General features: G+C 40.2%; 1 pseudogene; it reads left to right on the top strand.

Annotated features, from left to right (window-relative positions):
• LOC104128555 overlaps positions 1-10,165 on the top strand; it is a 13,991-nt pseudogene extending 3,826 nt beyond the window's left edge.
• Positions 10,166-14,953: the final 4,788 nt, after the last annotated feature.

Raw genomic sequence — 14,953 nt, 5'->3', positions numbered from 1 at the left:
GGAACAGAGCATTAGCAAAATATTGAGAGCATTATTATTATGATGATGTCATTATCATTTAAATAAATAAATGCAAGTAGTTGATCGGGTCCATCGGGTTAGACATTAGTAAAAATTTCCTCACAGAAAAGGTTGTCAAGCATTTGAACGGGCTGCCCAGGGAAGTGGTGGAGTCCCCATCCCTGGAGGGATTTAAAAGCCAGGCAGATGAGGTGCTTAGGGACATGGTTTAGTGGTGGGATGGCAGGGTCAGGGTAACGCTTGGACTTGATGATCTTAAAGGTCTTTCTAACCTAAATGATTCTATGATACTCTGATTCCTTTTTACTGAAAATGTACACAGCTGTCAAATCTTCTATTGCAAATCCTAAGGAAGAATTTTGGGAAAGAATTCAGGTTGACTGATATATGCTAAATTTTCAGTTCTGTTTAAATATTGGTTTAAACCACAGTGGAGGCTTTGACATTAAATCAGATGTCAAACTTGTAGGCTGTCAGTTTAGTTCATTAGAGTATAACAAAATAATTGCTCATGAGAAATGTTCATTTCATTTTTTAATGTTTTTAGATTGAGATCTTATTCCAGCTCCATACTGTGGTGGTATAAATTTGAAAACATGGCTACACAGTGGGATACAGCCTGTTCATGTGCCCTTGCTCAGTGAGGTAAAGCTTTAGCTATTCATGTACATTTAACAGACATTTTTGACAGGGAACAATCAAAAAAACCTGAAAATGCAAACCGAGCCCAAGTGAAGAGACGGGACCAGTCTAGCACTTTTAGAGAGAGACCATCTTCTTCTCAGTCTGCAGCATGGCAGGAGGCTGGTGTCATCAGATGTGTAGGACTGCGTTCGTTCTGTGCAGACACTGTTCTGCACTGACATGCTGAATTATAATTTGTCAGCTCCAAGTCTGTCACTCCTACTGCAAGTAAATTTGGTTTGCAAATTTTTCCCTTTTAGCACAGAAAGTTGTACCTACCACGAGTTCTGCAACATTTCATTCCCCCTTTGAACGCTCAGTAGTCTGTGAGGCACAGAAAAGGGGTCCAGCATCTTTCATAAGACCAAATGACACTGTCAGAGGGAAAAAAAAAATGAACTTTCAAGTACACAAGTTCTGTAAGTCACTGAAGGTGTGGTCATGGATAAGAGCAACATTTGAAAACAAAATAATTGAGTTATATAGGAAAGACTGATCTTAGTTTCAGTTTCTTTTATTTTATAAGAGCCAGTAGCAATTGTATTTTCACTAGGTGGGAGTGTTCCTTCACTGTATTCTTTTTTTAAATTAGTTTTAATAGTTTTTTATTCTTGCTGATTTTTTTGTTCTGTAGGTGACTGATGAAGAAAGTCACCCTTTCCAGTTAACAGCTGAAAAATTAGAAGATGCATGGCAGAGAGCTAAAAAGCAGGGATCAATAACATTGATTTTCTATTTTCACGTTTTCCTAGTTGTTTTGTAAGCAGCATATGTTCTCAGCATTGGAGCATTTGCACAGTTTCAGCTGTGCAGGTTTTCAACCTTGTGACTGAGGTGGGTCCAACTCAGCAAATTGATTTTATAGTCTGGGCATGTAACAAGATGCAGAGAAACTCCCTGACTCTCTATTTTATGAAGAACAGACCTTGACTTGTGTTTCAAGACCAAGTTTCTTTCTCCTGTAGATTTTAATGGAACTCTAAGTGTTGTAAACAAGCTATTGTTCTGACCCTCAGAAGAGAGAATATGCTGCTGTAACGACCCACTCAGTTAATTAGAGAAACATGTCTAATGTGATTTTGAAGACTTTTCATCTGAGTTCCAGTTAACAAGGAATTGCTAGCAAACAAAAAAATTACAAAAGTCATTTTTCCAGAGCTTAGGAAACTTCATTAGTTCAAAATACTTAGCATATTCTGTGATTCTGTTCCAATCAGGATTACATAAATAAGGATATTACTGCTTGTCACATACAATTGGTTTTTTTCACATTCCTCTCTGTCTTTGGAACTGCTTGTCTGCCCTGTGGAAATGTTTGGTTTTGTAAGTGTCCACAAAATAGTGCTCACCAGTATTTCAGGCTAAAATGTTTCCAATTCTTATTGCCATGATATTCATAATCCACTTGCTTCATGGAAAATTATGAATGCACTTAACCTTAACAGTTTGTGCTCATCCTTGAAAAGATCCAGTGGAGGAAGCACAGGCTGAATAGTAAAACATTTTACCAAAGATGTGGCTGTGATGGTAGTGAAGTTTCAAAACATTAAGTGAGATAAACTTCTTGTGTCCTCTTCCAGGATAGAAAATGAGGTTTAAAAATAGATAAAGCATATGGTTACAAGGAAGGTCATTTATAGAGGTCAGTTATAAGTAAGGACTGATATAAAAAGTGGGTATTTTGGATACACACGACTGTGTGCGTAACATTTTTTTTGTATAGATAAATTGATGCTATCCTAGTTAGCTAATTGCTTGATCAGCACGGTGCCTATGCTTAGACACCATCTGTATGTCTGTGTCATATATCTGTTCCTCCGCCAGCCTGCATGAGCCCGAGCATTCAGGCATTTATCACTTGATCCTAGCAGAGGGAGGCAGCCAGCATCCCTGCTGTGGCTGCAGGGCATGAGCTGGCTGGAGAACGCGCTGCGTCGCAGACCCGATCAGCTCTTCAGAGATTGTGTTTGCCATCCTTCCAGAGCTGCAGCTGTTCTCACAAATAATATTGTAAACATCTGCTTTGGATACATGTAATATCATAAATAGCTGGGGGAACTAGCCTAGAACAGCGACTGAGAAACTGCTGTCCCACAGCTGCTGGACCTGAGAACAGTAACGCCTCACTCGGCATCTTCTGCTTAATACGCGTCAGGTGTCAAATACACTAAATAAGCTATGGTGCAAGGATACTTGTGGACCAGCTGTTTGTGCTTAGTATTTGCATCTTATTTTGCTTTCAGTTAATTTCTTCTTGTATCTGGAGTTAAAGGCAATACACTGAAAATTCATTTCTTGTGAAGTTCTTGCTCAAAGTACCCATGAATGTTCAAACAAACAGCGTGTTGCCGGGAAAGCAAGTATCAGGGCTCCCTCATCATTGAGCTTTTTGTCTTGGAGTTCCTTGGGAGTTGGTCTTTGCAAATAGTCTCCTTCAGAAGAGGCTTGGGTGGAGTGAGAATTTGCAGTGGGTGAGGTTTTCTGAAAATTAAAAATGCGGAAACAAAAAATAGTAATTTCACTTCAAGTTTATCCCAAACATGACGTAATAAGGCAACTCCTCATGTTGACATATTTAAAGTCTTGCAAGTTGCTTCTGTAGTCACTGCACTGCTTGACTGTGTACAATAAAAATATATTTGCTGCATATAGCTTATGTTAATGTACATGAAGGATTTTTTTAGCAAGTAGAAAATAGATAATTTTTCTGAAAAATACCTGTAGAGTTAAAAAGATTGGTTATGTTTGTACTTGTAATCTAATTTTTGATCATGTGGCACTCTTATTACACAGTAGAATATTTAGCTTCTGTGGAGAGAGAATTTCCCTAACATAAATTATGCGCTGTTGATAACTATAGTTAAAAGTAATTATTTGCCCAAGACCAAGTACTTCAATTGTTAGTCTTCTACAGATTCTATTACTTGTTTAATGAAACAAGAAACATTGAAAAATTAATTACTTGACAGGTTAGTACATGTCAAAGTCCAATTTCTGTTCAGCTTTCCCATGTCTATCAACAGTAACTTTGCTCAGTCCTGGGAAATTATTTTGGAAGTACACCTGTAGAACCAGTAGTAAACCCTACAACACCATAATCTTGCCTGTTGATATCAATGGGTGTTTCAAATGAGTGCTGACCTGATCTTCATTTACTAATAAACTATTAAGTATGAGTTTTGGGGTGGTGATAGATAAATGATGAAACAAGGTTGGGAGCTGGAACCTTAGCCTGTATAGTAATTATAGAATGTAATTAAATAATTTTCAAAAGCTGCTTTTCACTGAAGAGTTCACAAGCTTCCTCGTTGCATCCTTGCTAGCCACTGGTTTGATGTTTTTTGTGTCTCCAGCTAGCAGTTTTTCTTTTTCCAGGGCATCAGAGAGCATTAATCCTGATCAACCCCCACCATCCATTGGGGGACTCTTACCCAGCACAGTTACTGAAAGGATGTCTAGAGTTTGTGCACAGGTTTGAGCCTTAGTGCTATTTGTTTGGTGTGCCATTTTTTGTTCATGCAATATAGCAGGGATGAAAAATTACCTTTGGCAATCGCCTGTTCTTTGCTTGGACGTGTTCAGAGGAGGTGATGGACAGGGTCCTGATCATGTTTCTTAGGATCATAGAATCATAGAATACTTTGGGTTGGAAAGGACCTTTAGAGGTCATCTAGTCCAACCCCCCTGCAGTAAGCAGGGACATCCTTAACTGGACCAAGTTGCTCAGAGCCCCGTCCAACCTGGCCTTGAATGTTTCCAGGGATGGGGCCTCCACCACCTCTCTGGGCAAACCGTTCCCATGTTTCACCACCCTCATTATAAAAAATTCCTTCTTTATATCCAGTCTAAATCTACCCCCCGTTTGTTTAAAACCATTACCCCTTGTCCTGTCACAGCTGTCCCTGCTAAAAAGATTTTCCCCATCTTTCCTATAGGCCCCCTTTAAGTACTGAAAGGCCGCAATCAGGTCTCCCCGCAGCCTTCTCTTCTCCAGGCTGAACAAGCCCAACTCCCTCAGCCTGTCCTCATAGGAGAGGTGCTCCAGCCCTTGGATTATTTTTGTGGTCCTCCTCTGGACCCGCTCCAACAGGTCCACATCCTTCCTGTGTAACTATCCTACTTACTTGGCCTTTCTGGGAACCCTAGAATAAATTGCTTGAACTGGAATGCAACAATGTCTTTCTGAATGAGATACTGTTGGAATTTTTTTTTCTTTTATGCATGGTTTGAACTTATAAAGCTTTTTATTTGCCTAACAGTGTTTCTTTATTAAACTGCTTTGATGCATGGTTCAGAAAAATGACAACCAGTGATTATCAGTCTCTAGCAGCAGTAGTAAACATGGTCAGCACCATCATTTGAAACACTATCAAAATAAGAAAATCTTAACATTTTATATTGGGGGAAAGTAATTGAATTGGCAAGTAGTAAGTCAAGGGTTGAAGTTTCGTAGTGTCTTTTATACGTACTTAGCTCGAGACATGCATGCAATTCACTTTCCATCAAAGGAAGATCCTTCTGAAATATCTCATCATAACATATCAACATTCATAAATGATCTTGACAGCAGGAGAAGACTGAAACAGCAGCAGCAACACAAATCCCTAATGATTTAGCTTTTCAGGCCTGTAAAAACAAAGGCTGGTAATAAAACACTGCAGAAGACCTTCACAAAAATGGATGACTGCACTTGGCAGCTGACATTTACTGTAGATAAATGGAAAGGGAAAGGCTTCTTTTCTCTCACGCACCGTACTGCTGCCCCACCCTTGGCTATAAACAAGAGGTGCACAAAGGGGAGTTTTACAATAAGCTTTACTGCCCAATATTTGCTCGTAAACCTTGCTGATGTTCTCTTGAACATGTATTTAATTATTAAACCCTTACACCATGGCTACTTTGTGCATTTAGACTTTTTGTGCTTTGATTTTACAGCTGGCTTATGCACCCCACGCGGAACTGAGAGGTGCACAGAGATCACCAAGATCTCACAGAGAAAGAGAAATACGTTTCTCGAGAAATATTGACGAAGCTTTCTCTTGGCCATTCATTATGCTGTCTGCAGTCAATTCTTGTTTTGAAGTTAATAGTCGTTAGTTGTTTTGTGACATTTTGGAAGGCAAGAAACACATGGAAAAAACCAACTCAGCACGTAACAACGATCGGTGAGGTGGGAGATGAGTCAGCAAGATCCTGGCAGGCGCAGCACCTCACCAGAAGAGCAGAGAGGGAAGATCTCCTGGGATTCTACCTCCGGATGCAGGATGCAAAAAAATCCTGTTCCTCTGTAAACAAGAAAAAACGCTCAAGTATCTCCATTCCACTTCTTTTATCCTTAACCAGCTCAGAGTTCATGTTCTAAGCTCCAACAGTCTCCTGAATCCCTTGGGTACTGCTGGAGAAAAAACACTTCCTTTTGAAAAGCATCTATTTTTTTTTTTAGGAAAAGACATCTTCCTTTATTATTTCTGTGAGCTTCTGCCAAGGAACAACTGCAAAATCCTGTACAGACTTTGAAAGCTAACAATACTTAGTTTCTGACAATCTTAAACAGAGAAAGTTGGTATCAATTGTTCATTAATTATCAAAGATTACTGGGGATAACACAACATTCCTGCATTTTTGGCATGATTTTCTTTTAATGGAAACAGCAGTGGAAGTTGGTAGAATTCAATGCGCTACTTCCAGGCACCAGGTTTTTAAAAAGGCAAATGTATCTTTTCTCAGCATGCCCCATGGATTTCAGGATGCAACCAACTTTAGTTGGTACTAAAATAATGTTAGAGGATAAGGATTAGAAACAATAATTTTATTTTTAATGTAAAGACTGTTCTGAAACCAAACTTCCTATTAAAAAAAAATATAAGACTCAGCAACCAAATTAAATGAGGTTTACTTAGAAGAGGATACCTGCAATGCTCCGGTGTTCAAAACTGTTCTGCAATTTTTTCAGTATTTGTAAATAAGTGCATGTCTTGTTGGTAAGCAAGGATGATAACACGGCTTACTCTTTACTGTGGCTTTCACAGCGAGAGTGTATTAGCGAATTATCTTGGGTGCACGACAAGTCTTTTTTAAAATCCAACATCTGCATTTGACTTCAAGTCTCACTGGAGAAATCTTGCAGGGTAAAGAAGTTTATAATATGTTGCTGTGTTTGTTTTAAATTTTAAATGAGACTTGGGTGCCACCATACTTATTCCAGAGAACCATTGGGTGGCATCAGAACCTATGCAGTGGGAATCTGGGATTTTAACTGGACTATTACATCATGGACCATTAAAAGATCTCTGAAAAAATGTCATGTCACTTTAAAAGATTATATACCAATTTTAATTAAAAATTACTACAATTTTACAAATTTAAACTTTTTTGTAACCTGCATAACTTTTTCTTCTATAGCAACAGTTCTTGTCTTCCTCTGGTCTCATTCAGTTTACCAGATCCAGAATGGACATGTATGTGTGGTTTTACCCAGGTAGGTCAAAATATGAAGCTTGTGTTTTAACTTAAGATATTTCTCCACAAAAATTAGTTGAGCTATTCTGATATAATTTGTGTTATAGGTGCCAAACTGAGTTTCTCTTTGTTTATTGATTTGTTTTCTTCTTTGGTAGTGTAAAATTTGTTAAAGTTCAGAGTTTAATTTGGTATCTACTGAACAGCAACAGTTAATGCATATCTATTAGAGGCATTGAAACAAACAAGCGTATTTCAGATCTGCAGCATTTTGCCTTTTCTTCTCTTGGAGGGACCAGTGAAGTGATGACTGCTTGGACACAGTAGTGGGGTATAATGGGAACAGCCCAGGGGTATGAGCCAAGCATGTTTTCAGTTGTCAGCCTGTAAAGCAGCTCTGTTAAAGCCACTGACCTCCCTGCTGCAGGGTTGTTTAGAAGTTGCTGGCTGGCTTTTATCATGCTTGGGACTCCATTTGGCAACCTTGAGAATTTACTCCAGAAGGCTTTTTTTCCTAGGCATGCAAAATGCTAGAGTCACAGGGGTTCTAGACTTGGTGGCTTGACAAAGCACAAACCTGAAGTAAAAATTGCACATCTCTCTCTCGCTCTCTCTTTCTCCTTTTTGTTCTCCAAGGATTTTGGTATAAATGGTATCAGTTGCAGTATCCTACACCAGAAATTATGAAATTCAGAAGGCTGTGAATCAACTGGCTGTCTTCCATAGCTATCTTGGACCTGTTCAGCATGTTCTCAGTCCTTGATTGCATGAAAAAGGGCATCACCAGCAGAGATAAAGAAGTCACTATCCCACTCAGCCCTTGTCCGGCCACACCTGGAATCCTGTGTTCAGTTCTGGTCCCTGCTATACAAAAAAGATCTGGACAGGCTGGAGGGCCTGAGAAGGGCCACCAAGATGATCTGGGAAGCCTGCTGTATGAGGACAGGCTGAGAGGACTGGGTTTGTGCAGCCTTGAGAAAAGGAGGCTTAGAGGGAATCTCATCGCCATGCACCGGTACCTAAGGGGTAGCTACAAGGCAGATGGAGACTGCCTTTTCACAAGGAGTCACAGGGAGAGGACAAGGGAGAATGGACACAAGTTGCTCTTGGGGAGATTCCGATTGGACATGAGAGGGAAATTTTTCACAATGAGAACAGTCAGCCACTGGAATAATCTCTCCAGGGGAGTGGTTGACTCCACCACATTGGACACTCTTAAGATGCAGCTGGACAGGGTGCTGGGCCATCTTGTCTAGGCTGTGCTCTTGCCTAGAAAGGTTGGACCAGATGATCCTTGAGGTCCCTTCCAACCTAGGATTCTAGGATTTCTTAGGGACAGAGGTTAGCCACACTAGAAATGTTTCCATTGAACTGTTTTATTTTTCCGTCGCAGGTAGAAATAAAACAGAATTATATTTTTCTTGCTTTGATAGATTGGTTGGATTATGTGGGGTTTTCCCACCAACGAAAAGTGACTTAAAGAAGCACAGAATACTCTTGTGGATGAGCTTGCAAATATTGGAATACCCATGTGCAGAATTTCAGGAGGACCCTATGTGTGGGCAGACTTTGGAAAAGTATGTAAGAAGTTTGAAAAGGGGTGGGAATGTAGAAGTTGGAAATGTGAAAATTACTTGTGCATGTTGTTGCGCAATTTAGTATCAGGTCCTAGAAAAACATTTCAATGAATTTATACATTTGTTCAACCTTTAATAAAAAAATATTTTCTTCTTTTAGTTCTTAAGATCACAGACATTTGAAGCCGAACTTGAATTATGGCAGAAGCTCCTTGATAAAAAACTCCTGATTAGTCCTGGAAAACCTTTTTATTGTTATGAACCTGGATGGTTTAGACTGTTTTTCTCCGATTCTGTAGGAAAGATTTACTCGTGTAAGTGGGTTTTATTTCTTACGTGGCATGTAGTAGCAAGCAAGTTTTAGGAATTGTTAACATTATAAATAATGAGTTCAAACTGAGTTATTCTCTCTCAGCTTGTGAGGGGCATTTTTAGAGTTTGTATGAACTGACAAATATTAGATCGGCCCAGAGCATTGATTACAAAGCACTTAAGCTGGCTTATGTTAAACCTCTAAAGCTTTCAGAATTTAATTTTAAAATTTATTTCAACTCTATCAGAAGTAAGGGACAAAATTTTTTGTGAAAGGATTTTTACTCTTTCAAACTACACTTTATAGCATGTGGGAATTCCCCACCATCCCTCATTTTTATGTGGCTCATGTTGGATACATTTTTCAAAATGCATCCATCTCTTATGCTCTAAAGTACTTAACCTTGAATGAATGTTTTATATCATTGGCAAATGATTTGTGAAGTAATGGGACCATACAGAGTCAGCGAAAAATGTAGGTTGAAAAGGAGCTCTTGGGTCATCTAGTGCAACTCCCCACTCAGGGCAGGGCCAGTCACTAAGTCAGAGAGCAGGTCGCTCAGGGCTTTGTTCAGTCAAGTTTTGAGACTGTCTAAAGGTGGAGATTATGCCACCTCCCTGAGGAACCCATTTCAGTGTTTAATCACTCTCATGGTGAATTTTTTTTCCATACGTCCAGTCAGCATTTCCCTCTGCACTTCTTTTCGACAGGCACTCAGGCAACTGCGCAGATGTTGCACAGTTACACTGCTGAGCCAGTCACGAACAACGCATCTCCCACTGCAGATGCTTTGTGCAAGCCAGAGGAAGATTCTTCAGGCAAACCTTCAAACACACCAGGAGAAGACGTCTCCCAGCTAAAAAATATACATGTTTATTAAAGTCATGCATGTATTTAATGACTTGATATAATTTAGCATGCTTATGTTTACTAAAGTTGTGTATGACATGGGTATTTTTGGCTGGAACCTTGCATAACACTCTCACTGTGCTGTGACCTGGAGTTAGTGATCTTGCAAGTGGACTTGCTAAAGTTGAATTTTAAGGGAAGTGGGCCTCCTGGATACTGTGAAATTAGCCCCTGTTAAGCACAGCACTTGGTTTTACTGCATTTCAAGTGTGCCATGTGTCAGTAAAATCAGGGAGTCCTAAGGGAAGTGGGCCTCCTGGATACTGTGAAATTAACCCCTGTTAAGCACAGCGCTTGCTTTTACTCATTTCAAGTGTGCCATGTGTCAGTAAAACCAGGGAGTCCGAATATATACTGGCACAGTTGTTGAATTATGAAAATTCAAAAACACTGGTGAAATGGGTGTGCATGTTACTGTATATTATGGACTGTATATTTTAATCAGAATACTGAAAATACTGAATCAGGTGATATTCAAATTTTGCTAACCTTTTGTAGCTGGCAAAATATTTTTGTATATTCATGAGATCTCTCTAAACATATGCATCTCAAACATTTTATACACCTTTCTGTATATGCATGCTAAGCGAGTACTTTCTGAGAAAACATTCGGATTTTTGGCTTCAGGGCTCCCTTTCAGATTATTTTTTTGTGCCTGTATTCATTGGATAGTGTCTTCGCACATTAACTATAGAAAAACCCCTTGAAGGTCTCTAAAGTATACTCATTTGACAGAGTTGTATAGGGACTTTTTTGCTTTGTTTTTGATTTGCTGGGGTTTTTTTTAAAGTATTCGCAGACTTAATTCAGCGTTTGTTCCACTATTTAGGTCTGGTGAAAGAAAATGAGAACTGCAATATTAACAGACTGCTGATGTAGAGGCTCAGTAGGAGGGTTGTCTTGCTGTGGATCTGTAACAAACTTGGAACTTGTGATCCTGATAGTAACATGGCTTTTGACCTGCTTTTCGTGGCATTTAAATTTGGCAACCTTACATTGTCCAGGCTGATAACATAAAGATAAATAATCTGCCCTACAGCAATTTTTAAAGCTCATAGAATCATGAAATAGTTGAGGCTGGAAGGCACCTCTGGAGATTGTGTAGTCCAACGCTCCTGTGTAGAGCAGGGTCAGCCAGAGCAGGTTGACCAGGACTGGGGCTGGTTGGGTTTTGAGTATCTCCAAGGATGGAGACTCCACAGCCTCTCTCAGCAGCTTGTTCCAGATTTCGAGCACTCTTTTTTACTAAAAAGCTTTTTCTTATGTTTAAACAGAATTTCCTTTTCTCATTTTGTGCCCATTGCCTCTTGTCCTGTCACTGGATACCCAGAAGGGCCTGGCTCCATCTTCCTTTTGTCCAGTATTTATACACATTGGTAAGGTCCTCCCTGAGCCTTCTCTATTCCAGCCTGAACAGTCCCAGCTTTCGCCCTCTCCTTGTATTTCAGATGCTCCAGTTCTTTAATCATTCTTGAGACCCTTCGCTGGACTTGTTCCAGTATGGCCATGTCTTTCTTGTACTTGTTAAGAGGAATTTGAATGCTGGAATTTATTAGAGAAGAAATAGAAAAGACTTCAGGAAGTATTCTGTCATTATGAAAAAGTCCACGGTGTTCCTGCATATGTCCTGTTGAAGGTTATGTGCAGTTTAGGTCCCCCCGCATCGAAAAGGATACAGCAGAAGTGGGAAAGTTAATTTGATCTACTGAGGAGTCCTAAACACATACCTCTGAAATATAAGAGCATTTCATGAAGTAATATGGTGATTGCCTGGGGCTTAGTACCCTTCCCCAAGGCATTAGAAGCTGGGGTTTGCCCATTATGGGAGCTGGGCTACTATACAGAGCTTAGGTTTGCCCCAATACTTCTTATGTTAATTTGAAACTCTGCTTCTGAGCGTTGGGGAAAGAGAGGGTGTAGAGATTTGTAACATAAAAGTGAGGGTTGCTGTGGATGGCAGTGTGTGTGCCAGCACCAGTGGAAACAGCAGAATAGGAGTAGAAGCCATGGTCTGTACTGGTAACCATGGACGCTGCTCCCAGTCTGTCAGGGCAAGGAGCGCGGCAAGCCCACGTGGTCGGTATGCTGACAAGATGATAGCACGGACGGCTCCTCAACAGAGGGCCCCGTGCTCTACAAGAGGAGGATGGCAACAAGCCAGCATATCACGCGTGCCATTCCTTTATGGCATTAATATGAGTGCATAAAACCGATTTGTTAAGAGATTGGTTACACAGAATTTTCCCCAGATTTTGCACTGGGTTTTGTTGCACTAATTTTCTACCAGAAATATTGTGACTTATTTCTACCTCCAAGTAGAAGTTGGTCAAAAATATTGCTGAGGTGAACTTGTGGTTCCTTTTCTGATGTTGAGTTGCAGGTCATTACAAGCAGGTTAAGCTTGACTTGAAAGCCTACAGAGGAAGTACCTTGCGCAATGCATTCCTGTCATTATCCCACAGTACATTGTTTCGACTTACAGCCGTATATGGATGCATTAAGTTTCAACATACCATTTCCACTTACCTCATCAAGGGAGCAATTAAGCCACAGTCAGGCTCTGCAAACTCTGCAGGTATGAAGCAGTTGCTTTTGGTTTTGTTTTGGCCAACAATAAATGCAGCACCTACTTCCGTTCCCTTGACAGTTTGTGATCAGCTTCTCTTGACAAAGGAAGGGCAACAGATCTTTTATCTTGCCTAGCAGCAGTCTGCTACTAAGCAGCTTGAAACAAAGATCTAAGAGTGAAACAGAAGTTAAGATCAGCTCCATGAAAAACTATTGGTCCTCCTGACACAAAGTGCTTTATTTCTCTCACGCACCGTATGACCACCCCACTCTTCATTGTATGCAGAAGATGAACATAGGTAAGTTTTTCAATAAGCTTTACTACCTGAGGTTTGCTTATAACCTTTGATAATGACCTGCTGAATGCGTATTTAATTTTTAAACACTTATGCCATGACAGTCAGACTTTACAGCTGGCTTATGCACCCCGCGCGGAACTGAGAGGTGCACAGAGATCACCAAGATCTCACAGATGAAGGCCTTGTTTCGTGAGAAATATCGATGAAACTTTCCCTTGGCCATTCATTATGCTGTTTGCAGTCAATTCTTGTTTTGAAGTTAATAGTCACTAGTTGTTTTGTGACATTTTGGAAGGCGAGAAACACGTGGAAAAAACAACTCGGCGCGTAACAACGATTGGTGACGTGGGAGATGAGTCAGCAAGATCCTGGCAGGCTCAGCACCTCACCAGAAGAGCAGAGAGGGAAGATCTCCTGGGATTCTACCTCCGGATGCAGAATGCAAAAAAATCCCGTTCTTCTGTAAACCAGGAAGGCAACATTTTCACTCTGCCATGTCCTGACTCTTTGCGGAGAGGTAACTGAAAAATTCCATATGCAGATTCCTGTAATTTGGGAAATAGCTAGTCTCAAGAAAGGCACGTCAACTAACAGGACAGGGTATCTTTGCATTAATTCTTAATGGCCTACTGAAATCTAGGTTTGGGAGAGAAAAGGTTCCCAAATTCTGCTTATGTATTTCAGATTCCTTGCCACAAGCAGCCTTAGAGTGTGATTTTATCCAAACATGATCTTGTCAGAAAGAAAGGGATCATTGACTGTGTAGGCTACATTCAAAAGGATTATCAGAGTCTGACCTTCTGAAGACAAAAATAAACATTCCTACTGATGTCCCCTAGAGAAAGACTTGTGTTAAGGAAAAAAAAAAACCGTGTGTGTGTTTTGAACTTGGATCAGTTAACAGAGCCAGTTTCCAGCAAGGCACATTACACTGACACAGGCAGAGAGATGATGATCTTCAGGGAAGAAGTGGACACAAGGATCATGAACACAAACCACTTCCCGAGAAAAGAGGAACACTCCTGCTGTGTTCTCTCTAAATTAAAGGCTTCAGAAGATTTTGAAGGGGTCCAAATTGCCATATGTAAGCAAACAGATGTCTGGGCTTACTGTTCTGAGTCAGCTAGAGGGGCAATGCCAACATAAACTTGATGTTTTCAGGTAAAAACAACCTTTCTATCCACAGCTAGATTCCAATTATACTTCTGTTTCACTAAACAGACATCAAAGTACTTCAGCGTTTCATCAAGATGTGTGAACCACCTGGAGAAGTTGTCCATGAAGAAGTTGTTATTGTCACTGAAGAGACTTCAGTTACCAGAAAAGAAGCTACCGAAGAAAGATAACCTCACTGAAGCTGTAAGCCAAATGCAGGAATAAAGGAGTCAGCAAGCAGACGGTCCCAAGAGCCAGTATTAGAATTGCCAGCCAGAAGGGCTGAACCAAGAAATCCATGTAATCTTCCTGAAGGTAAGCGTGATTGCATGGGTGAGAGAGAGAATCGCCAAATACAAAATTCTGTTGTCAACAATTGCAGGGAGCATACAAAGATAACTATATCTGCTTGGGACATCACATTCATCTTTCATAATTTTGGAGATATGTACTTTGTTAGTTAAGAGACGTACCAATTCCATCTGTGTGATAATAGATTAAAACTGTAATTTATTTGTCTGATCTTTCTAATTCAATAACTGTAAAGAGCAGTTGAAATTACAGTACTACATCTGTTAATATTTTTGTTCTCAGTTCTGTAAGGCCATTAAGGCTTAATATACAATGTATCACCAACCACAACAACTGTGATCTTTGCTTCTGGTATAATACCCATTGTAAAGTTGAAGACTTTGAGTAATGGGTACCCATTACCTCAAGTTAAAGGCTGCATACCTCAAAGCAAGGCTAGGACTGGATATGTATGCTGTCTAAACTGTAGCTCCTGGGTTTTGTGTTCATCCAGACTTTGCCAGAATGAATGAGATTGTCATGAGGCATGGCAAAGTAGCTCAGGCACAGCAGCAAGAGGGGAACCCTAGCCACATTTTAGAAGGAGCCCAAGGAGCCACACACTTATTTATCAGTCGTGTTTGTGTAATAGTCATGTTTTCCCAGAGGAGGGTAGC

The sequence above is a fragment of the Egretta garzetta genome, unplaced genomic scaffold (assembly GCF_000687185.1).
Source record: "Egretta garzetta isolate BGI_Z169 unplaced genomic scaffold, ASM68718v1 scaffold30, whole genome shotgun sequence".
NCBI classification, from domain to species: Eukaryota; Metazoa; Chordata; class Aves; order Pelecaniformes; family Ardeidae; genus Egretta; species Egretta garzetta.
Note: the sequence above shows the minus strand (reverse complement) of the source record. Positions and strands in the feature narration are given on the sequence as shown.